The 24,374-nt window shown below is 32.7% G+C and overlaps 2 pseudogenes; one reads left to right on the top strand and one right to left on the bottom strand.

Moving 5' to 3' along the window:
* Positions 1 to 1,749: 1,749 nt before the first annotated feature.
* LOC120157874 lies at positions 1,750 to 9,505 on the bottom strand (annotated as a pseudogene).
* Positions 9,506 to 13,913: 4,408 nt separating this feature from the next.
* LOC120157865 lies at positions 13,914 to 21,386 on the top strand (annotated as a pseudogene).
* Positions 21,387 to 24,374: the final 2,988 nt, after the last annotated feature.

Genomic DNA, 24,374 nt, shown 5'->3' with positions numbered 1-24,374 from the left:
GAAAGATTGTGTAATACGATTACAAAATCCGCAGCAACTAAAGTAATAAATTAGATAATAAAACACACCTTGCCCGAGCCAGCCATGTTCTTCGGGCTTATTATTAGTTATAATAATAAAATAAATACTTATTTTACACAATTACAGCAATGGGTATTCTTGATCCTTCATTTTAAATTTGAACCAGAAGATTTCGGGGGAGAAGGATTTGTAATTTCAAGATTTAAAAATTAAAAATTATTTTTTATTTTATTTTCTAGCTTCAAGAGCGGGCTTCATGAGCCTTGGCAACCAAATTTCGCTTCTTCTTTTTTCCGGTTCAAACTTTAACTAAACCAAGTTTTTTTTCCCTTCGAACAACAGTATTTATTTGATCGCCTCTTTCATTTCGATATTTTTTTTGTCAATTAAACTATTCACTACTGCTCCAATTAAGGCATTTATCTTATCATTTAACAAAATAGGTGATATGATAATTAACAAAAACTGATATAATTACATATTTGATCATTGATATTTATATATTATATCAATTTGATCTTAATTGTAATAAATTAAATTAACTTTTGAATCAGATGATATCATTTGTTGTTGGTGACAAGTACAATGACATGTTCTATCATTAGATTGGAGAGTTAATTTTATTTTAATCTATTTTTTACCAATTAAAAGCGACATAAAAAAATAAATTAAAGCCTATGTAACAGCAAAAGGAGCGAGAAAGCAAGCACCAGCAATTTAGCCAATGCTAACAATTGGTATAATAGACAAGTAACATATATATATCTTAGTATATAAATACTATTAAATTTATAATTTTTTATATTTTAACTTTTAAAAATATATTTTAAATATCTTAACTTAAAATATATTTAAGTATTTTATTTTTATTTTTGATTTAATATATATACATTTAAATATATATTTTATTCTTATTTTAATATAAAAATATATATTTTATTCCTATCTTAGCTTTTAATAATATATTTTTAAAATATCTTAACTTACAATATATTTTATTCTTAAAATGTAATATATTTTTTGAAAAGTATTTTTTAAGTTAATATATTTTTAAAAATATATTTAAGATAATATATATATATTAATGTAAAAAAATAATATTTTTTTAATTTAAAATAAGAATAAAAAATATTCAATAAATTAATATAAAAAATAATATATTTTTAAAAGTTAAAGATATATAAAATATTACGAATTTAAGTTAAATATTTATATACTAAAATACAACATACATTTTACTTATTGTCTATATTTTACAAAATGATAGCCTTGGCTCAATGGTTGGCGTTTGCTTCTTCACCCAAGGGTCCTTCATTCGGTTCTCATTGCCCCCATTTATCCTTTGATTTATTTTCTTTCAAAAAGAGAATGACACATGTCATCCTCATATTGGTGGAAAATAGATCTATTGAATTGAAAATAAGTTAACATAAAATTAATACTTCAATCAAATGATAAAACTGTCACGGCACCTATCACCAATGACATATGGTATCATCTGATTCGATAGTTAAATTTATTTTAATTTATTAAAAATATGACCAAATTAATAGAATAGATAACTATTAGGGACCAAATTTGTAATTATACCAAACTGTGACTTGATTAGAATATTTAAATAGTTGAGTGGTTTGATTGAAGAAATCAAAACATCGGAAAATGTTTTATTCGTAAACGGACAATTCCTGTATGTAAAAACTATTTGAAGGGGGGGGGGGGGAACTAACACAAGGTCCCATTAACGGGAGAGTACCGATCAGTCATTGATAGCTTTATTTGCACCACAGATTTTACTATTGTAGGAAATCTTGAAATTGGTTCGTGGCTTCACAAATGCAACTATTGCTTAATCAAGTTTCTGATAACATATGGAAGTATGCCTCCATTGTTGAAGTAGGCCAACTCAACCTACAGTTTTAAACACGATCAGTTCTTGTTCTAAAATTTGTAAAATTTAACATACGAGTCAAATAAAGTCGCCGAGCACAAATATTAATCCATGTTAGATACATATTCAGATGAGCACGGTGATGTAACCCAATAAATAACGAAAAATTATTAGATGAACACAGCTCACCACATCATCTATGGTCTAACTAATAACATTTTTCCATCTCATTTTTCTAAGGTGAATCTTTACCTCTTTCCTACGTGTAAATAAAGAGTGAGCAGTTATTAGGAAGTTATTTTAACATTAATGGATGTGATTCACTGGGACTATAAATGATGTGGTGAGCCAAGTCCATGAAATAATTCCTCGTAAATAACCATGTTAGGTGAGTTCTATGTTTCATGCAAGGACGTACTTTTCTTCGTTAAAATCAACCACCACGAATGATGATCACATGATAGCAGATGATAAAACACAATGCATTGCACGTAAAAAAGAATATTTGAAACCATTTGGTACCTCAGTGTCGAAGCGGACAGTGCAGGTGAAAGACTTCCCATTGTCTGTCGTGACAGACACATCTTGGCCGGGTCTTATATCAGTTATGTTGCTTGGGAGATCTATGGTGTAACGCTCATGACCAGTTAGGCCTAGTGTGTCTGCGTCCTCACCAGACTTGAAACAAAGTGGAATGATGCCCATTCCTACCAAATTACTTCGATGGATTCTCTCAAAACTTTTGGCAATTACTGCTTTTACTCCCTGTTATGCAACAAAGTTACTCGGGTGCACAAAACAGCAATCACGCAGCATGCTACTCAAACGAGACAAAAAAAAATCTAAATCTTGTTCATTGCTGAGTCGAGCTTGATCAGCTCGAGCAATGAAGCTAATTTGTTTTACTAGATAAACGAGTTTAATCAAATCTAATCAAGTGGAGCTCAAGCTGCTCAATTTTTCTTTTAAATCCTGAACCAATTTCAAATTTCAAACTGAAATTTGATTAAGTTTGAACCTAACTTCGAGATTCAAATTCTGAGTTTAACTCAAGCTTTTAAAGTTTGAATACAACCAGGCTAAGCAAAGCACATCAAAAAACCAATATGAATTTCTTTACTGTGGTCAAATCAAGACTTACCAATAGCATTGGACCTTTCGCAGCCCAATCCCGGGAGCTACCACTTCCATACTCGGCTCCAGCTAAAACAATGGTGTCACACCAGCTTCTTTGTACCTCTGCAATTACAGATTGATTGTTAAGCTTACTATTTGCATACTGTGACTGCAAAATAATCTGATAAATCGTGTTTCATATAAAAAAAATTTGATAGAAACGTTTTTCATATAAATCAAAACCAATAATTGACATTTATTGAAAACAAAAACTTGGTAATGGAAGTAGTGCGATGAAATCAAGATATGTCACCGTAGAAAGTTAATAAATTAGTTTTATATGAAATTGTACTTTAGCATCAAAGAACTCACCATTGCTGCATCAAATACATAGAGTTTCTCTCCTGTTGGAACATGTATGGTTTTCGGACCAACTTCCCCATTCAACAGCTTGTTAACAATGCGAATGTTAGCAAAAGTTCCCCGAGCCATCACTTCATCATTACCACGACGACTTCCGTAAGAATTGAAGTCCTTGCGCTCTACCCCACTGTCAAGTAGGTATTTTGCAGCAGGACTATCCTTATGGATGCTTCCTGCAGGAGAAATGTGGTCTGTTGTGATACTGTCACCAAAGTTCAGTAAGCAGTAGGCATCCTTCACGCCATGGGCTCCAGGAGGCTCCATGGTCATGTTCATGAAGTATGGAGGCTCATGAATGTAGGTTGAGTTAGGATCCCATGAGTACATGGTGGAAGAAGGCATGGATAGTTGATTCCACATGAGATTTCCTTTTGTAATTGCCTCATAAGTACTTTTGAACATATCTGGCAAGACACTGGAGTGAACAGCCTAAAATAGCAGAGAAGTTCAAGCTTATTAGTTTCGTGCTTAAATTCATGAAATATGATACTTTTACGCAAATTTTAGGATCTCTACCTCTGCAATTTCTTCACTAGATGGCCAGATATCCTTAAAATAGACACTCCGACCATCCTTCCCAGTTCCAATTGGCTCCTTATCAAAATCAATATCAACCTGGAAAGTCGCCATAGTTGATCATAGAAAATGACACCACGAAAGATATTAGTCCTATATCAAAAAAAATGAAATACATTGATCTGTCCGACTCCATGACAAGACAAATCGAATAAAACCTTATTGAAAACACCTATATTTTTTTCAAAGGAGATTAAATCCATATGCACAAGAATTAACTAATTTAGAAGATAATTATCATTAAACTCTCCAACATTCCGAGTAGACATCAAATTATATGGATTATATAATGATAATATAGATCTCGGTAAACATTTAACAATATAAACTTCACCAGTAAATAATTAGGTATTATGTACCGTGCCAGCAAGGGCATAAGCAACCACTAAAGGAGGTGAAGCAAGGTAGTTGGCTCTTGTTAAGGCATGCACACGACCCTCGAAGTTCCGATTCCAGAAAGTACAGCAGACGCTATTATATCTGTGTATAGAAAATATTTTAGATTAGCCGGTCAAAAACTGGACAGTAAATTTTAGTTCCAGAAAGTACATGCTTACATCAAACAAATTATGAATAAAAAAAGGTTTACAGTTGAAATTTTCAAGGTTACCGTTTTCTGAAATAGCAGTGGCAACTGATTCATCCAAATCTCCTGAATTTCCTATGCATGTTGTGCAACCATATCCAACAATATGGAAGCCCTGCTTATTCAAATATTCTTGCAACCCACTGAATCACATAAACCCAAATTAGTAAACATCTTTCTTATAATTATATAGAAATATTTTATTAAAAAAATCACTCCAAATCCATTTCTTATAAACGTAGAAATTAAGGAATACCTCTGTAGTAAATATTTTGTAACAACTCCTGAACCTGGTGCAAGACTTGTCTTTATCCAAGGCTTGACCTGTAGAACAAATATGCAAGCAAAATTCACTTATTCACATTGATATTAGTATTCATATAGTTCAGGAAAAGTGAGGATACATTGACGAGAGGTTTCTATGAAAATACGAGGGTGTGGAATGGGAAATAAAGATAGGCGATGTTGTGGAGAAGGAAGGACAAACCTGTAAACCAAGTTGGCAAGCCTTTTTTGCAACAAGACCTGCCCCAAGCATGACACTAGGATTTGATGTATTGGTGCAGCTCGTAATTGCAGCAATCACAACACTGCCATGCCTAAGCTCTGCTGGCTGTCCATGGAACGAAAATTTTGCCACTTTCCCCTGTGCCTCTTTTGGCACAGCAAACCCCTACAACATATGGTAAGACATTCAGCAGAATGTTTAAAAGTTTAACAGAAAGCCAATAATTCTAATAAATTTACACATAGATGAGGAGAGCTTCTGATCAGACTCGGTCTATTCCATTTCCTACCTAATCTTTTTATTTTATCCTTTAATTTTTCTACAGTGGGGTTTTGTTGCTCGAGTCACCAGATTCATGGAAAAGCAGTGTATGGTTATGTTCTAGATGACCAGAGGGGTAAGAAGTCTAGAAAGAGGGGAAAAAGGAAGAAGAGACAGAATTGTCCATATGAAGATTCATATGAACATGACATAAGCGAGGTGGCTTCCTTGTTCTATGTTTCAGATTCATGATAGAATATTTAACACTATTACAAGTTACTGACAAATTATGGTTATGATTTTATTTTGAAAGTTATGCCACACACGCGAGCGTATGAAATCAGAGGTATTTGGCTACAGTTTTGAGCCAGGTAAATTTTACTTTTCTTGATCATCATACTTCAATATCAAATTGTTTGTGTTTTGTTCGGTTAACCCAGGTAAAGATAAATAAAAAAATTGTCAAGCAATTCATGGTAAAAATCGTATACTTAAAAACAGACTATGAGCAATAGCGAGGTCACAGATGACAAGAACTAAGATATGCAGAAATTCAAGACTCACCTTGAAACCAACTTTATTGTTAAGACAAGAACTCCAATCTCTCTTCATTTCTCTCAAAGGAACCCGGTCATGAGGTCTGAAAAGAAAAGAAACAGTTAACATTGAAGTAGTATAACACATCATATTTAAAATTAAAAAAAGAAGCCAATTGCCAGACAAAAATGGCAGAAAAGACAAACCTCTTTGGCCCTGATATACAAAAATGAAGCCAATTGCCAGACAAAAAATGGCAGAAAAGACAAACCTCTTTGGCCCTGATATACAGGGTTCAACTTCCCCAAGGTTTAATTCTAGATATGACGAGTACACTCTTTTTTGTTGGGGCTGAAAGTATCAAGACCAGGTTTGGGAGCAAGCACATGTAGAAAAGGAAGGAATTAGACTAGCCAGACTGAATGGTGAATACAAATAGAACAGCTGAAAGCTGAAAAGCATCAAGGACAGGAAGTAAAATGAATGAAGAAGAAAAATTCTTGCCTCGTTATAGTCAACAAACATTCTATTTGCACGGAGATATGATTCTATCATTGCCACCTGAATTTCAGGACAAGGATGTCACCTATTACTTAAGTTTCAGTAATTGCAATTATAGGATGTTAATGATGAAGTGAAATACTCACAGTTTCATCACTTCTGCCAGTCAATTTCAGATACTGCAAAGTAACATGATCTACAGGGAAGAATCCCATGGTTGCACCATACTCGGGAGACATATTAGCAATGGTAGCCCTGTCAGCCAATGAAAGTTCACCCATACCGTCCCCTATAAATTCATACAAAATAAAAAGCTTAAAAAAATTGGATAGTCAGACATTAAGGAAACAAGGAACTAAGAGTAACTTGCATCAATCCCACGCAAAGTAATTACCATAAAACTCAACGAATTTGCCAACAACACCATGCTTCCTCAGCATTTGTGTCACGGTTAGAACCAAGTCAGTAGCAGTCACGCCATTTCTTAATTTTCCAGATAACTTGAATCCAACAACACCAGGCAAAACCATGCTCATAGGCTTACAATTTCAAAATAACTAATGTTAGGAAAAAAGTAAAAGCGAAAATGATAGAGATGCATGTTCAAGCAAATGAACAATAATTGAACAGTTTCTTTTTCAAAAAAATAGTAAAAATACGAAAAGGTAGATAGTATACGGGATAACAGTTATTGTCAAAGACTACAAATAATTAATGGAAGATAAGGATCACATGCACAATCAAGTTATGTGAAACTTAATTTAAAAGAGGCCTCAAAATTTTGCATTGAAAATTCAGGCTCATTTTTTCACTTTTATTTTATCAGGTCATATAAACATTAACTGGCAGTTATTAAACAGAAAAAAACTGTGTTGTAAGTTTTGCTACCAAGTAGCGAAAACTGAAATAATCACCGAACAAAGTTAACCACCAATTTTTTTTGGGGGGGGGGGGTTGAAATATTGTTGATCTATGGCAAAGCCTACCTGACCAAGCATGGCTGCCTCAGCTTCAATACCACCAACTCCCCAACCAGCTACTCCAAGACCATCTATCATAGTTGTATGGGAATCAGTTCCAACCACACTATCGGGGTACAACATTCCGTTGGTGTTGAAAACAACCCGCCCAAGATATTCAAGATTAACCTAAAATTTTACAATTGCATATCAATTTGCCACCATAATTACAAAGATTATCACGTCCATGAAAATTTCAAATTAGTGAAAAATGTAAACTTATTAGCTCACAACTTTCATAGAAAATTTTCTACACATTTCTAAGGATATGTAGATCATTATGTTAAAAGTGTTTATTGCATATTACACTCTGTTTCCAAATTGCAAACCTGATGCACAATACCAGAACCAGGAGGAACAACAAGCATATTATGAAAGGCAGTAGATCCCCACTTAAGGAAAGAAAATCCCTCTGAAACTCAAGTTCCATGTTTGCTTGCACTGCATTTTCTGATCTGGTTACATCAACTTGAACCGAATGGTCAATGACAAGATCTACAGGAACCTGAATATTTTCAATTAAGCCAAAAATATAAAAATATTGCAATCTTTACATATGGCATCCAAAAACTGACCATCCCTCAGAAAACAAAAAATAGTTGAAAATATTCCAGCACGCACAGTAAATATTCATGCAATTGATGTAAACAAACGCACCAAAGGATTAATTTTGCTTGTATCACTGCCAAGTTTGTGCATTGCATCACGCATACAAGCAAGGTCAACCACGGCAGGCACTCCAGTGAAATCCTAGCAGAAAAAGAAGATCCATTTTAAAATAAACAAAACACCATTTATTTCTTTCAGTAGAGGAGCATTTATACACATATAGATGTAAACTAGTTTTATCAAATACCTGCAAGAGAACACGAGCTGGCTTGAAGGATATTTCTACTTGCTTTGGTGATATATTTTCCCAATCAATTATTTTCTCAACATCTTCCTTCTTAACTTGGAAGTTGTCGCAGTTACGAACCGCAGATTCAAGCAAGATTCTGATAGAGTATGGCAGTTTATCTATCATATATACAGAAACAAATAGCAGATATGATCAATCACACAACTAAAACGAAGACAGGCATTAAGCAGTAGTACATCAAATTCATGAAGTGAATATAAAATATATATTTGATTTGTAGGAGAAAATTTACCAATCCTTGGATCATTCAGGGCCGGCAAGCTGTAGAACTTTCCAAACTCGCCTCCACCTGGCTTGGGAAGACTTGTCAACACTGCCTTAAAGGGATGTTCAGCAGCTGAAAAAAAAAGAGTAAACAGAATTTCTCAGCCGATAAATTTTCAATTTAATCATCAACTTTAAAATACTTCACATAATTAAATTAATATCTTTTTTTCTTCCGAAAGTGCTATATATACATTCTTTATACAGATTTCATAATGCGCCTCTTCCCTTTTATCCTGCTAATAATAATGAAAAATTAATTAAATTTCAAATTGAATTCGTCAAATTGAATCCTAGGAATTAAAACGTTAAATCTAAGGCTTCTTATGAATTGAACCCAACCAAGTAATCTAAGATTTTAAATGAGCGTCAAAGACCTTAAAATAATCTAATCCGCACTAAATCAGCAAATAAAATGTTAAATTTAAGCTAAAATCAGATCCAATCAAGAAAAAGAAAAAATAGCCATAGCAGTACCCATAGTAGCAAACTTCCGGTCAAATTGTTCTATGACTGGACTAACAGCTCTGATCTGAGCACGGAGGCTAAGAGGAGAACTCCAATCGAGACGGTGGCTCCACCGCGGAACAGAGCATTGGAAAGAGCGAAAGGCGGCGGAGGCCAGAGATCGCTGGTGATTGAGAAGCAAAGGAGAGGTTGGGCTGAGATTCCGGAACGAAGAATAAAAAAACCGAGTTCGAGAGTATGAAGAAGCTGCTCTCAAAAGAGAGGGTGAAGCTGAGGATGAGAACGCCATCAAAGATCACACGATTTAGCGTAAAAACAGCAATAACCAGAGAGCAGGAAAGGGTGGCTAACAGAAGTTCATGGCCATTTCTGGCTTGTTTGAGAAAGGGAGTGAGTGTGGAGAGCGAGTGCCGCTGAATAAGAGACCTTGGGCCTATATGAGATATTTTGTGCCCGACAACGAGTTTGGTTTGCAGTTGCAGTTTATTATTATTATTATTATTATTATTATTAAGAGAACAAAGTTTTGGTTTAGTTTTAAAAATAATAATTTAATTTAATTATCGAATAATTTAAATTCAATTATTTTAATGATTGAATAATTCTAATTTGAATTTGTTTATTTTTAGCAAATTAATATTATAAATTTTAATTTGATTCTTTTAATGAATAATAATTACTAGTTGTATGATAAAATATTTAAATTTAGCTTATTTGTCATTAGATAAACGAATTTAATTAAATATTAATAGAATAATTTGATCTTTAAATTATTCAACTTAAACTTTTAAATTGAAATTAAACCATGCATTAGAGTTATACCACGTTGACCAATGGGTGGAGACAGTTGTATCAACCATTTGATTGTTCCCATCATGAAAACAAAAGCCTTTAAGCTTTTAAAATGGATGAGAGCCCAGGGAGTTGCTGTGTGGCGGTGATCTATGCAGAGGTAGAGACTAGCGAATGTTGGGGACATTAAAACTTTTGAAATGGGAGTTGTTAAAGGCTTTTACAAGTGGAGTATGACCTTTTTCTAGTGGGAACCAGCGCATTTCGACGTCAACGACACCTTTACCATTTTTTAGGTTAACTTCGGGCACGAATTATGCGATTTCAATAGTAAAAGTTTTTATTATTTTTTAAAATTTTAAATTTGAACAACATAAATATTAGAATATAAATATTTAATTTCAAATGATAAATTATATTATTCATCAAATAATTATCTTTTAATTCTTATTTTAGTCACTAAAAATTAAAATATCTCAATTTAATAATTTAACAATAATTTTTTTATCACTCTACTGTTCTCTCTTTAGCTTTACGATGAAATGATATTTTTTCATTAAGTTTTAAACTAGTACATTAACACCAATTTTTTGGGAATATAGTGAAGCTCGTACGTTTGCCGTGTTCTTATCACTCTTGTTCTGTACCATGTTTCTGTTGAATCGCATGGTGGAGTGTGGCAGGATGGTATCAAAACTAATTTTTTAAACCAAAGCAATTAAATATGTAATTATCACAAATCTTGCAGCTCTGCTTATATGTTTGTAACTGATTTAATTGTATATCCAATGTTTATGATCATGTCTATGGGAGAGGTAATGAGTTGAATGGTGTTCGATGTAATTAGAAAATTATTTGATTCAGTATTTGATTTAACTCGATACTTGTTAAGTTAAATAAAATGTTGTATGACTCGAGCTCATTAAGAATAGTCTAATGATATTATATAGATAAATTAACAAATTAAAAATATTAAAATAGTACGTATAATAATTTTAAAATTTAAATTCTAAAGTAAAAATCCACAAATTCACAAAACTAATATATTACAATCAATGTAACAATCATAAACTAAGTACCTAAACTATTTTTTATCAAAATAAATCTTTAAACTATTATATGTAATCACTTTAAGTACTTAAACTATTTTTGGTCAAACTAAATCCTTAAACTATGACTCTTTTTGCTTTAAACCCTTAAATTTTTTAATAAAAAAGTACTTAATTTTATATGACATGTCAACATCTTATTAGTCAAAAAAATTTCTAATTGAAAAATAATAGGACTTAAAATGATTAAATATAATAAATTAAGGGTTTAGTTTGACAAAATAATAATTTAAATACTTAAAGCAAAAAGAATACATAATTTGAATATTTATTTTTACTGTAAACCTTAAAAGTAAAACAAAAAATATCTTAAAACTTTATAAAAGAAATTAATGACAAACTTATCAAACTCGAATTTAAATTGATTGAATTAAATACTAGGCTTACTATCAAAATAAGTGCTCAAACTATATCGTTTTCCCAAATAGGTGTCTAAACTATTTTTTAACTCATCTAGGTACTTAACGTTACAAATGTTACTCATCTAGGTTCTCGGGCCGTCAACGGCGTTAATTTCCCTCCGTTACGTGACACGTGTCACTGTATGGTGATTTTGAAATTTAATTTTAAAAATATTTAAAATATTATGATATTTATAATAAAACACACTTAGTTTTCATATGTTATAAAAGAACCCCAAAATCCCAAATCCTAACCTTAATTCGTTGTTGCCGTCCTTTCCGGCCATGACCACCGCCACCGACATCGTCTCCGCCATCCTCCTACTCATACGTCGTCGTAGTTTTCGTCGATTGGCCGTCGGAATCGTGTGGGATCATAAATTTCATCCTAAGTTTCGCGGGGTATAAAACGTTGATTCGTCGTTGATATGTCACAATTTCATGGGAGTTTTTGTCGCCGGGGGAGGGGAGGTTGAGTGGAGCTTCGTCGACGGCAAAAGGTGATGGTCAATGTGGGTTTAGGGGTTGAAATGAAGATTTTTAAAGTTTGGGGTTTATTTCAAAATTTGTGTTTTCTTTTAATATATATATATATATATATAATTTTTATTTTTTTACTTTTAAATAAATTTTTTAGAATTGTCATGTTGTGACACGTGTCAGTTAACGGAGGAAGTAACACCGTTGAAGGTTCGAGCACCTAAATGGGTAACGTTTGTAATGTTAGGCACCGAGGTGAGTCAAAAAATAGTTTAGGCACCTATTTGGGAAAAGAGGTATAGTTTGGACACTTATTTTGGTATTAAGCCTAAATTGTAATTGTAATCAAATTTGTCTTAATACAAAAATAAGTAGTCAAACTGTGCTTTTAAAAACGTTTTAGTGTCTAAAGAATTTTTCGCTAAAAATAGGTGTCTAATGTTTTTTCGGTTATATTTTTAGATGCCTAACGTTATATTTTTTAATTTTTTTATTTTCATAAATAAAAAATATTATTTTTTTAAAAAGAAAAAAAGGAAAAAATTAATTTATTTATAAAGAAAGACCCAAAGTTTTTAAAACTTACAAAATAACCTCGGTTAGGTTTCATCGGAGCTTCGAAGCTTCCTCACGACAAACAACGACATTACTCGACGAGAGGATGGTTGGATTTTCCTCGGCATGAGATGGCGCTCTCACTGGTGTAAGAGGTGACAGTCACGGCTAACCCAGAGAAGGGTTCGTCGGTGAGGAGCAACGAACAATTTCTTATTGTTTTGCAACGATCGACGATCGATTTTGGTGATTGTTGGTTGAGATTGAGGTCTCGAGACTCTGACGAAGCTATTGGTGTGACGGTTTACGCCACTAGCTGTTGGTGGCGGTGGCATCGGGGAGGAGGAAGGGAAAATGGAAGGGAGACGGGGTGGGAGGATTTTTTAAAAAAGTTGTTTTTAAATATATTTTCATTATTTTTTTATTTTTTTTTAATTTTTTTTAATTTTTAAAATAATTTCTCAAAATTACTAGAATGTAACACGCATCATTTAACGAAGATTTTAACGACGGTTAACTTCCAGGCATCTAAAAGTATAACATTATAAACATTATGTACATATTTTAACGAAATATTCTTTAGACACTAAAACATTTTTTTGATGTAAAGTCTAAACATTTACTTTTATATTAATCTATCAAATTTTGATTAAATAAAATTTGAATTACCGGTAAACAGCACAATTGAGTTAACACAACCATGACTCATTTGTACACATGTATGCTGGTCATTTTAACACAATTTAATAATTATTTTATAATTTTTTAAAAAGTTAATTATTAAAAAAAATAATTTAAATACTATAAGCTGCCGATGTATTTCGTAATCTTTAATTAAAAAATACATCTTTAGTTTTAGTGTTTTACGGTTGTACCCAACACCTCGAAACACTAATCCAATCCGGTCTCGTTACGCGGCTTTCTCTGCTCCCAAAAACATGGCGATTCTGGTAGTAGAACCACCGCTGAAAGAGGAGCTACCGTCGGTTCTGGGCTCATGGTTTCCCATTATATTTAAGAGGAGAACTCTTCCGTCGACTGAAAAGTTATTTTGGAAAAATATTTAAATCATCTAGATCTAGTTTACGAAAGTAGTATTATTTTCTGACTGTAAAAGAAAAGTATTTAGCGTTAAAAAATACTAGTTAATCCCATTCACATGCATAGGATAAAGCATCGCACGTAACTGAGGACTAAGACGAAATTTGGCAGAGCTTATACATGAATTTGTCTTTCCATCTCCACCACTCCACCTGCACCCTTATCCATCATCGTCGAAATCGACAAACTAAGCCGAAAAAACCCACCAAATCGAGGAAAGCAAACCGCCACTATAATACTCTTTCGCTATTTCCTTCCGAATCCCCATTTCTTCCATTATTTACGGTAAGACTATTTCTTTACACACTCGTTTCAATATATACAAGTGATGAAACAACGTGAGTTTTGTGTTCAGGTCTAGCAGGTTTGAGAAGTCGAATGACAAGGAGAAATGGGGTATGTAGGTGCACATGGAATAACAGCTTTGCATAGGTACAAGTACAGTGGAGTGGATCACTCTTACCTTTCTAAATATGTATTGCAACCATTTTGGAGCAGCCTAGTCAACTTCTTCCCTTTGTGGATGCCATAAATTTCTTTCAAATTTCCCCCTAATAATATTGAGTTGGATTGTGCTAATTTGATATATATATATATATATATATATATACTCTAAGCTTAGATGAATGAAATGAAATTCTGTTTGCTGCTGCTGATGTATTTATGTTTGTATATGCGTACGCACGCCACCTGCTCGCCATTTTCTCCAGGCCAAAGATGGTACGCAATGCTTACTGCTCTAAATCGTCATTTTCATCGACCGAGTTCAATGAGTCTCCCAAGCTGCCCAAGGGTCGGGCTTAATTCGCTCATGGCTTGAAGCGCAAGTACAAATGAACTAGACATGTGGGGCAGCTCGAGGGAATTGTCATGGAACCCGGTCGTAATTACATACACATAAATGCACCCACGGAGGGCGTATGCATGTATTAATTACTAATTTGCTATGCTTTTGTTTCTCAAGATAACACTTACAGGATTTATGTTCTTGGTCGTATCTGCCCTGCTCGCCTATGTGAGAATCTGAAACTCTCTTCTCCCTATTTCCTTGTTTTGATTTTTGAATCCCTTAGATTCACGTTATATTATGGCCTAATCTTTAATTCCATTATAAAATTATGGTGTTTAATATAATATATAATATAATATAATATAATATAATATAATATAAATATAATATAATAATATAATATAATAAATAATATAATATAATATATAATATAATATAATATAATATAATATAAGATTTAGTCTCATAGCATCCCATCCCATCCGTAATGTAATAGACTTGGTATTTTTATCTTTTATCTTTTATTATTTTAATTTTTAATATATTAATTATGATTATATTTAAGTATATAAAAATATAAAAATAATTAATTTTATTAAAATAAATGAACTTTGTAACAATGACAATTTAATAGAATATGCTTTTAGATATATACAACCAAACACTGTAGTCTTATTTTCATCCAAATTAATTAAATAAAATAATATGAGATTTCCTCTAATCCTATCTAATAATCTTCTTACTTACGTCCATAATCTATATTATATGAATCAAACATACCTTAATATTTTCAACAAAAAAAAACTTGAGCTTTTTTCTGGTTATTCCTTCCGGTTCTCAAGGTTTCACCTTAACCAGGGGCGTGGCTTGGGCGGTGCAAACTGCGCGACCGCGCAGGGCCCCCAAAAAATGCCCCAAAAAAGTATATATATAGTAGCGTTTTTCTAATAAACGCCACTATAGATGGATTTATTGCGACGTTTTTTCAAAAAAAAAATGCCACTATTATTGTGCAACCCCAAAAAATGCCCGAAAAAAATATATATAGTGGCGTTTTTCTAATAAACACCACTATAGATGGACATATTGCGACGTTTTCTTCAAAACACGCCACTATTGTTGCCCCGAAATCGAATATATCTAAAAATTAGGGCCCCTTTATAAGAATTTGTATAGGGCCCCCGAAAACCTAGCCACTGCCCTGACCTTAACTAATCTTGATTGATCCGGGTTACATAACTGACTTTGGTGAGTGAGTCTCTCAACGTGATTTTCTGCATACTTAAAGACTTGAACTCGAGACATGCTTACCACTTGAATCAACCTAGTGATAAAACATTGAACTTTTGTTTTTACTGTTCCAGATATATACACCTTACTGCGATTCACCCTCACACGATGGGTTCATTTTGCGCACATATTTATTTTTATATCAGGTAATTCACACCTTTTTCCCGGTGTAAACAGTTTACTTCAATTTTTCAGGACACGGGGTTAATGTTTTTGACATATATCATTGATCTACTTGCTTGTCTTTAGATGCTATCGATGGGAAGCAAGGTAGAAGAACAAACTCCTCCAGTCCACTCGGTGAACTTTTCGATCATGGTACAATCCCTCACCTTCATGGCCAACCTGAAATATTCACAGGCTGCGACGCGCTTGCATGTGCGGTATGTCTATACCACTCTACATGAATGAACTTGATGGATGATCATGGATCGAAGGGACCAGGCGGTCACTCTCTTTTGAAATTTTAAATTCTAATATAATTTAGATATTCTTTAAGTTCGTCTTAGACATAAAATTATGTGTCCGCCCCAACTTGTCTTTGCATACATTTTTTACTGTTATCTTTGAAAGCATCATTTTGCTGTAAAACCATAACATTCATGGCTAATAGGAATTCCTCCATTTTTACTGCCTGTAATCATGGCTGTTGGAAGCACTTTCATGTCTGGGAGGGACATTTTCTGGTTCTGGGTAATCACAGCCGTTACGTTTTATGGAGCTACAGTGAGTAAAATGTAAAATGCAATCTGGTTTCACTTGTAAGAAACCAGGCCATTCGTTTATTTTGATTACACTACAATTGCTTTGTTTGTACCTGTACCTTCTTTCTCCTCCCATGCAGCTGTTTCACCAATACGCTTGTACTTCCTGTAATTAATGGGCCAACCGAGGGTAATGCCCTCGTACATACATGCCATTTTTTCACAAAATGGGTTGGAACGTTTCCTCATTTCTTGTCTTCTTTGTGCCTCACATTCAAACTTTACTAATTTTGTTTATGTTGTTCCAATTTTTGTGTATGCTCGTTATTAATATGTATCTTATATGCAAACAGGAGTGGTACAATCCAAATCTAATCCGTTTCTATTAATTCTTAAAAGATCGTTTTTATAATTCGAATTTGGGGACAGAATTTATGAAAGAGACAACTTGAACGAGTGTGAAAAATCTCATACCTGGCCTAAATAATTATTCTATTTTTGTTTTCTAATTTCATTCCAAGGTGCGGAGTGGTGGGCTCAGCCATTTGGGGTGTCCGTTCCTTTGTTCAGTCGGGTACCTTTTCTTAATGGTAAGTTTAGGAAAACTCGGGTGTAATATAGATAGGGATGGACATGGGATCCGAATCCGACGGTTCCAATTCGATCCGATTTGATTGTGTTTTTTTTAAAATTCAGTTTTAGGTTGGGTCGGATCGGATTTTTTAAAGGTGATATTTGGGTCGAATCAGATTTGGGTTTAGGGTGAAAAATATATGACTCGAACCGAAAAAATATAATTTTACCTTATATATTTAGAGATAATTATAATAGTACCCATCTTTATATATATATTTTCAATTAAATCACTGCTTCTCTAAATAATATTTTTTATTATTTCAGATCTAGTTCGGATTATCTCAAAAAGTCGAGTTGGGTGAAGGGTATATATTTTTCGAGTCAAGTTGGGTAGGGTGAAAGATGTAAAATTTTTGGGTCGGGTCGGATGTTCATATGTTATTTTAATATTATCCGACGAGTGGATGAAACCAACCTTTTCAAATTCTGGGTTTTCAATTAAATTAATTGATTAGATAAATTTAAATTTCTATTAATATTCAAAACTTACACTCATTATCGATTAAGATATTTCTGATATATTTTATATTCGGGTAAACAACGCGTTTAATATCTAAAGTATCGGTTTTGTTCCATTTTAACATATAAACTTTGGATTTTTTTCGAAACAATACATATTATTTTATTTTAGTACATACCGTTAAAAATTTAACGTATTTAGTACCTAAACTGTCAATTTTAGACAATTTAGTACCTAAACCTTCAATTTTTTTAAAACTTAACGTTAAATTTTGAACGGGATACTAAAATAAAATAAAATACTAAAATTTTTAATGTCGGGTTACTAAAATGAAATAAAAATTAAATTTTAGGTATGGTTTGAAAATATTAAAGGTTTAGTTACTAAAACAGATAAAAATTGATAGTTTAGGTATTAAATACGTAATTTACCCATGAGTTTTCAAAAGCGTGCCAAAGACACCGGGCGCGGAGAAAATCGCATCCGAAGAGGTAGGCATGGCATAGTACCGGAAGCCCTCCCATGCGCGGGCTGCCGACGCTTTTCTGCTGGGAGTTGGGCACGAGCTTTTTATTTATAACAAACCCATTAATCAGCTCAAATCAACAGATCAACTCTAATATTTTTTATTTATAACAAACCCATTAGTGCTTCTTTTACTGTTTGCTTGCTGTTGATCAAAAGTACAATATTTTATATTTTCTTAATTAATTAAATAATATTTACTAATAAAATTGATTAAATAGAAAATTTAATTTTTATAATAATCTAGAGTTATATAAGATTTTAAATTGATAATAAAATTAATTTATAACATTTACAATTAAATAAATTATTTAAGTATAAAATTATTGTTCCATGATGACCATATAATTGTCTTATATCCATGTTTTTTTAATCAAAATTAAGATAACCTTAACTCTATGTTGAAATACTATAGAAACTATGGTAGATGAGGGGATAAGCAATGGTGAAAGGAAAGGGCGTGGAGACGAGATTAAGTATTTTAGGAGTGAATCAGTGGGTAATGGGCGTGAATGTACTCTAAAATAAATTATTTAACTTTTTAACATAAAAAGTGTGCATCGCTTACGAAATGCGCACACTTTCGTCTTGCGCCTAGGTTTTAAGGACCTTTTGTACTTTGATGCGTCTAACTCATGTGAAACCAAGATTTACCCTTTATCATTTTTCATAATTGGAATATAAATTCTTCCGTTGAAATATATTATCATTATAATATTGATTAATTAAATAAGATATTTTTACTTATCATGAATCATTATATACTTTATTTATTCCATAAGATTAACACATATATGTTAAGAAACGTAAATCAAGCTTTGGTTCCCTTACTTTGTTTAACCATAGTTATTTACTTATTTTTCTTTCTTTTTGACATCAGAAATTCCAACAAACAAAGCTACACTGTATTTGATGACAGCATTTGGTGTTACACCTACCGTCGCTTGCAAGTAATAAGTATTCACATTAATTGCCCTCCCATATTATATTTTATTTTTAACATTTAATTTTGATACAATACTTTTACCATCCAAACTCCTCACTCATAGATTGAAAGGAAAAAAAATAACAGTTTAAGGGTGCTCTAATGCACATCTTCCTGTATATTGTACAAGCAATAATACAATTCGAATTTGAATAATATAGGTCAACATAAACTTCTCTTATGTTGTACGGATTCATTTGCAGTGTAAGCAATGCCCATAATGGCATTCGAGAAAGAAAAGGAAGGATGTTACTTGCATTAGCAATGGTATCTCACTATCCCATTCTTTGTTTTGTTCTTTCATCCTTGTATACACATACTTAAAATTCTCTGATGTTTTTTCTTCTTTCCTGTTTTTCCTTGTCAGTTTCACCCTTTAATGTTACTCATAGGAGGAGTGCTGCTTTGGTAAATTGCATGTATTTTTTATTTAAATAGAAATGTTGGGTTCTTATTTTGTACATGTTGGCATTACATGAACTATATTGGTTTTTTTTACACTGAAGGGATTATGTTTCGCTCTCTGATATCATGAGAAATCACCCACATTTACTTGTACTAGGAACCGGGCTTGCATTCGGGTTCCTCGTGGTAAGCTTTGCTTGTTGATGGTTATATATGTTAGTCTAATTCACGTGTTTACTGAAGGAAAGCTGTTTATTGACAGGGAAGGATGATTCTGGCTCACTTGTGTGATGAACCCAAGGGATTGAAAACAAACATGTGCATGGTATGTAACAATTCTTAATTGATGAATCCAGAATTTGGGTACCTATATATTTTGTTCGGTTTTTTTTAAAAAAAACCGGACCGAACTATTATCATTCTAGACCAACATGAGCAGCTTGTACCAGGGTTTTAAATAGCGTTTTCGGTCGCGTCAGGTTTATCGCGGTTGCGGACATAACGGATGCCATCGCGTTCACTGCGGGTGTCGCGGTCGTGAATTTTTTTAAATTTTTCACAACTTTATATTAAAACATAATAAAAATAATTATAATTATAATGAATCATTTTAATAATTTTTAAAATATTTTCTAAGCGAAATTGACATATATATATATAATAGTTTAACAAAGAAAACAAAACAAAAACGTAAACAATGTAAATTATTTGATTTTTTAGGCTTTTTTAAGTAGGATATTTATTTATTTTAAAATATCAGAATATAAGGCCTAAAATAAAATAGTTCAGAATATTAAAATATAGAATTAAAATGACTAAAATATAATAAAATAAAACATAGAGACCAAAATAAAATAATAACAGTAAGTAGATTATAAATAAAACATTGACCAAAATAAAAGAAAATAAAAACATCACAGCTAATTTTGAAATAAAAAAATATAAATGAGTGATTAAAATAAAACTAATGAAACAAGAGCATTATATTCAAAATAATAAAAAACATGAGGAAGGGGTGACTATTTCATAAAAAGGTGCATAAATATTAGGGACCTAAGAAGGATTAATCCTAAAACTTCTTAATAAACACTTCAACAAAATATAAGGTAAATTATCATGATCAGACCCTATGATCCAGAATAAAATTCACAATAGTCCAAATTTAATGACAAAAATACAAATATGTGGCTAAAGATAGGGGATTTAAAATAAATTAATCCAAAAATAAATTAATATAACCTAAAACAATACCCATGTGGCCCTGTCTGCACTTCATCTCTTCTATTTCTCTCCCTCTCCATCTCACGAACGCAGCTCCCTCTCCATCTCACGAACGTCGCTCACCATGGAGGCTCCAAGCCTCTCGATCGTCGGCCACCGTTATTAATGGTAGATAACGGTAATAGCGTCCCGTTATCGGTGCTATTCACTATTACCCGTTAGATTGCGGACGCGATCGACCGATTTTGGCATGAATCCGCTGCCCACCGAGATTTTCCCGGATTTCAGTTTCGGATGGCGGCGCTACCGCGAAATAGCAGACGCTATTACGTTTTCATCCCGCTATTTTAAACCCTGGCTTGTACCTTCCATTGGCAACCGCAAATGCTCCTACAACTAAACTGAATGAAGGATATGTGTATTGAATTGTTATATGTTTCACATACAGTCACTCTTAAACCTTCCATTGGAAACTGCAAATGATCTTACAACTAAACTGAATGAAGGATGTATGCGTTAAATTCTTATATGTTTCATATGCAGTCACTCTTATACCTTTCTTTGGCAGTTGCAAATGCTCTTACAGCTAGACGATGAAGGGTATATATATTAATCGGAACAAATATATGATTTCGACATGAAAAATCTAACATGAATACATGAACTGACAAGTCCGATTCCTCATCAACATGAATGCTGATAGTTTCTTTTTCCATTTTTTGTTCTCCAGTGTTCCTTTAGTAGATGAATTATGGGTTCTTCTTGGTTACTTGTATTCACAGGTATCACTGCTTCCATTATTTAGTCTGTCTAGATACTCAAATTTGGATGCGAGTGTCGGATAATGTTATATTTTACCTGTTGATTCTCTTTTTTTGTCAAACAACATCATTTTACCTACACTTCGCCATATCAGTCATGTTGCGGAAGACGGCTATCAGATAGAACAAAATCGCAACTGATAATTTGAGAAAATAAAAAAATGAAGATAAAGAAGACACAAAATTTATGTGGAAAACCCCTAAATAATATAGGGTAAAAACCACGGGCAACGGTATAAGAATTTCACTATGAGAAAATAGGAATTACAACCTCTCTCGATCTACCAATGAGAAAACAATGATAATTCTCTCTTGATAAAAAGGAGAAAACAACTCTCAAGAAACTCTCTAAATTCTCTAGTATTGGAAGAAAGCTAGAATGCTTTGGGATGATTTTGAAACTAAATGAGCTAGGGTATTTATAGTAGAAGCTTTAAGGACTAATCTTGAAAATACCCTAAATTACAATAACTAAATGTGAGATTTTGCCATGTCACTTTTCAACCATTATTAGTGCCACCTATGAACCATTATTGTTGCCAACTTACAATGCATTATGAACCATTATTATGCATTATACAACTATTATTAGTTGCATGACAACTAATAATTTTGCATGACAACTAATAATCTCTCACTTGAAGATATCTTCACACCATTCTTTCTACCTTGTATCATCATGTTGCTTACGTCTCTGACAGGCCACAAGAGGATCGACATCAAGTAAATTTATCAGCATTGATCGCTTTCGTCATGAAATCTGCTATGTTGTCTTTGGTATGGATCTTCTGCATATCTAATGTCCCTTCTTCCACCTTTTCACAAATGAAATGGTACTGAACTCGTATGTAATTTGTCCTTGAATGAAATATTGGATTCCTTGCTAAATACAAGGTGCTTTGACTGTCACAAAACAAAGAGACATACTATTGACTGTCACAAAACACAGAAAGGAATCAGAGTGAACCAATTCTAGAACACTTTTGGCTCTAGAATTTGACGTGTTGAATTTCAACCGGTGCTGCTTACTTGTTATGCAATGCTCACACAAAGGAAGTGATACATTTGTTAAGTCTGGAAGTAGCTTTTTCTCCACAAGGACTTTCATTCCTTGTTCTGACATGTGTCCAAGTTTCTGATGCCATAGCATTTCAGAATCTGAACTACATGAGACAACAGAGGCTTCTACTTCTAGCAAAGTTTCTCCCTTCAGCATGTACAAGTTTGCAGCTATCTTTTCGCCTTTCAGCACCACAAGCGCTCCATGGAACACCTTCATGATTCCTTTCTGTGTTTCAATCTTACTTGCATTATTATCCAACAATCCGTAGGATAATAAATTTTTCTTCAGGCCTTTCAAGTGCCGCAATCTCGAACAACTTTAATTGTTCCATCATACATCTTCAATTTGATGGTTCCCACGCCAATGATCTCTAAGACATGATCATTGCAACTATACGCAGATCCTCCTGAGACAGGTTCATAATGATGGAACCATTCTCTTCTTGAGGTCATGTGATATGTTGCTCCCTAATCAATGAGCCATATGTCTACATATCTCTTTCTACCTTCCACGGTGGTTGACGCTTCACAGCATAGAACATCTCCATCATCTGAAGTGTTTGCAGTATTGCCTTGTGGATTGGAGTTTTTATTTAGACTCCAACAATCCTTCTTCAAGTGACCCTTCTTTCCACAGTTGTAGCACTTTAAATTCTTCTTGCTTCTTGACTTCAATCTACCATGTTTGTGACTGTTGCTTTGGCCACGTTCTGTTGATCTCCTTCTCATCGTTGTCAATATATATATATATATATATAAATAATATTTATCTAAGTCTTATATATATATATATATAAATAATATTTATTTATTTTATGAAAATCCTATTTATATATTATTTTTAAATCATTTTAATCATATTTTAAATATTAAGAAAGGACAGTCTTAAAATAACTGGATGTCAATTTTCTGATATTTTTAAATAAAAAATAAATATTTTACTATATAAATCTATTTTTATATTATTTTTATGTTCTATTAAAATTTGTTTATTTTTTAATATTAAGAAAGTAGCTGTCTTAAAGCACCTAGAAGCCCTTTTCTTATATTTCTAAATAAATAAATATATTGTTTAATAAAATATATATATTAATATATTATCTTAAAATTATATTAATAAACTTAACATAATTATGAATTAAATATCTTTTTGAACTTTTAAATTTCCCTTAATAGAGACAATTTATAATTAATAAGTACCAATTTTGGGTGTTGTAGGGGTGCTAATTCTTCCCTAAACGTAACCGACCACGAATCCCTTTTCATTATTAAAAAGAACGAATTTTTGGTTAAACGCAGACCAATTTATCTTTTAATTGATGTTTCCTTAAAAACTCTTTTAAAAGATAATTTTTAGGTATTCGACCTACCTGACCTAAAAGGCCGATGGCGACTCCCAAAACATTTTAAAACCATTTATTCATATCACTTTTCCCGCCAAGTAAAAATTTCGTGCCCGGACGAAAACCGGTTACGACGGCTTGGCGACTCCGCTGGGGACCAGTCAAGCTTTCAAATTAATTATAAATTGTCTCTAGAAATTAAAAATTCATATATTTAATTTATAATTCTTTCCTTTCAAATTTTTTATACATATACTTATTATTTTTGTAATATTTTATATATTCTTCTTTATGATTGTTTTTATTTTATTTAAAGGTGTTAAATTTCATTTTTATTTAATTGTTTGTTAGAAGTCTGAATATTTCTCCTCACACACAATACTTGCATTGCATAAACATAATCTCTATAACTAAGATTTGTCCCTTTTAAGTGGGAGTGAAAGTGACGTCTTCGTGAGAATTTATTCTCCGTGTCAGACCTAGTAAGTAGCTTTCGGGGTTCATATGCTCTATGTCTTCGTGAGAATTTATTCTCCGTGTCAGGCATAAAGAAATGTCTCCCCTCGAATTGAACTCGGTCCGCTTAAGTCTGTAATGGACTATGATT

The sequence above is a fragment of the Hibiscus syriacus genome, unplaced genomic scaffold (assembly GCF_006381635.1).
Source record: "Hibiscus syriacus cultivar Baekdansim isolate YM2019G1 unplaced genomic scaffold, ASM638163v2 tig00111277_pilon, whole genome shotgun sequence".
In the NCBI taxonomy this organism is placed as follows: domain Eukaryota; kingdom Viridiplantae; phylum Streptophyta; class Magnoliopsida; order Malvales; family Malvaceae; genus Hibiscus; species Hibiscus syriacus.
Note: the sequence above shows the minus strand (reverse complement) of the source record. Positions and strands in the feature narration are given on the sequence as shown.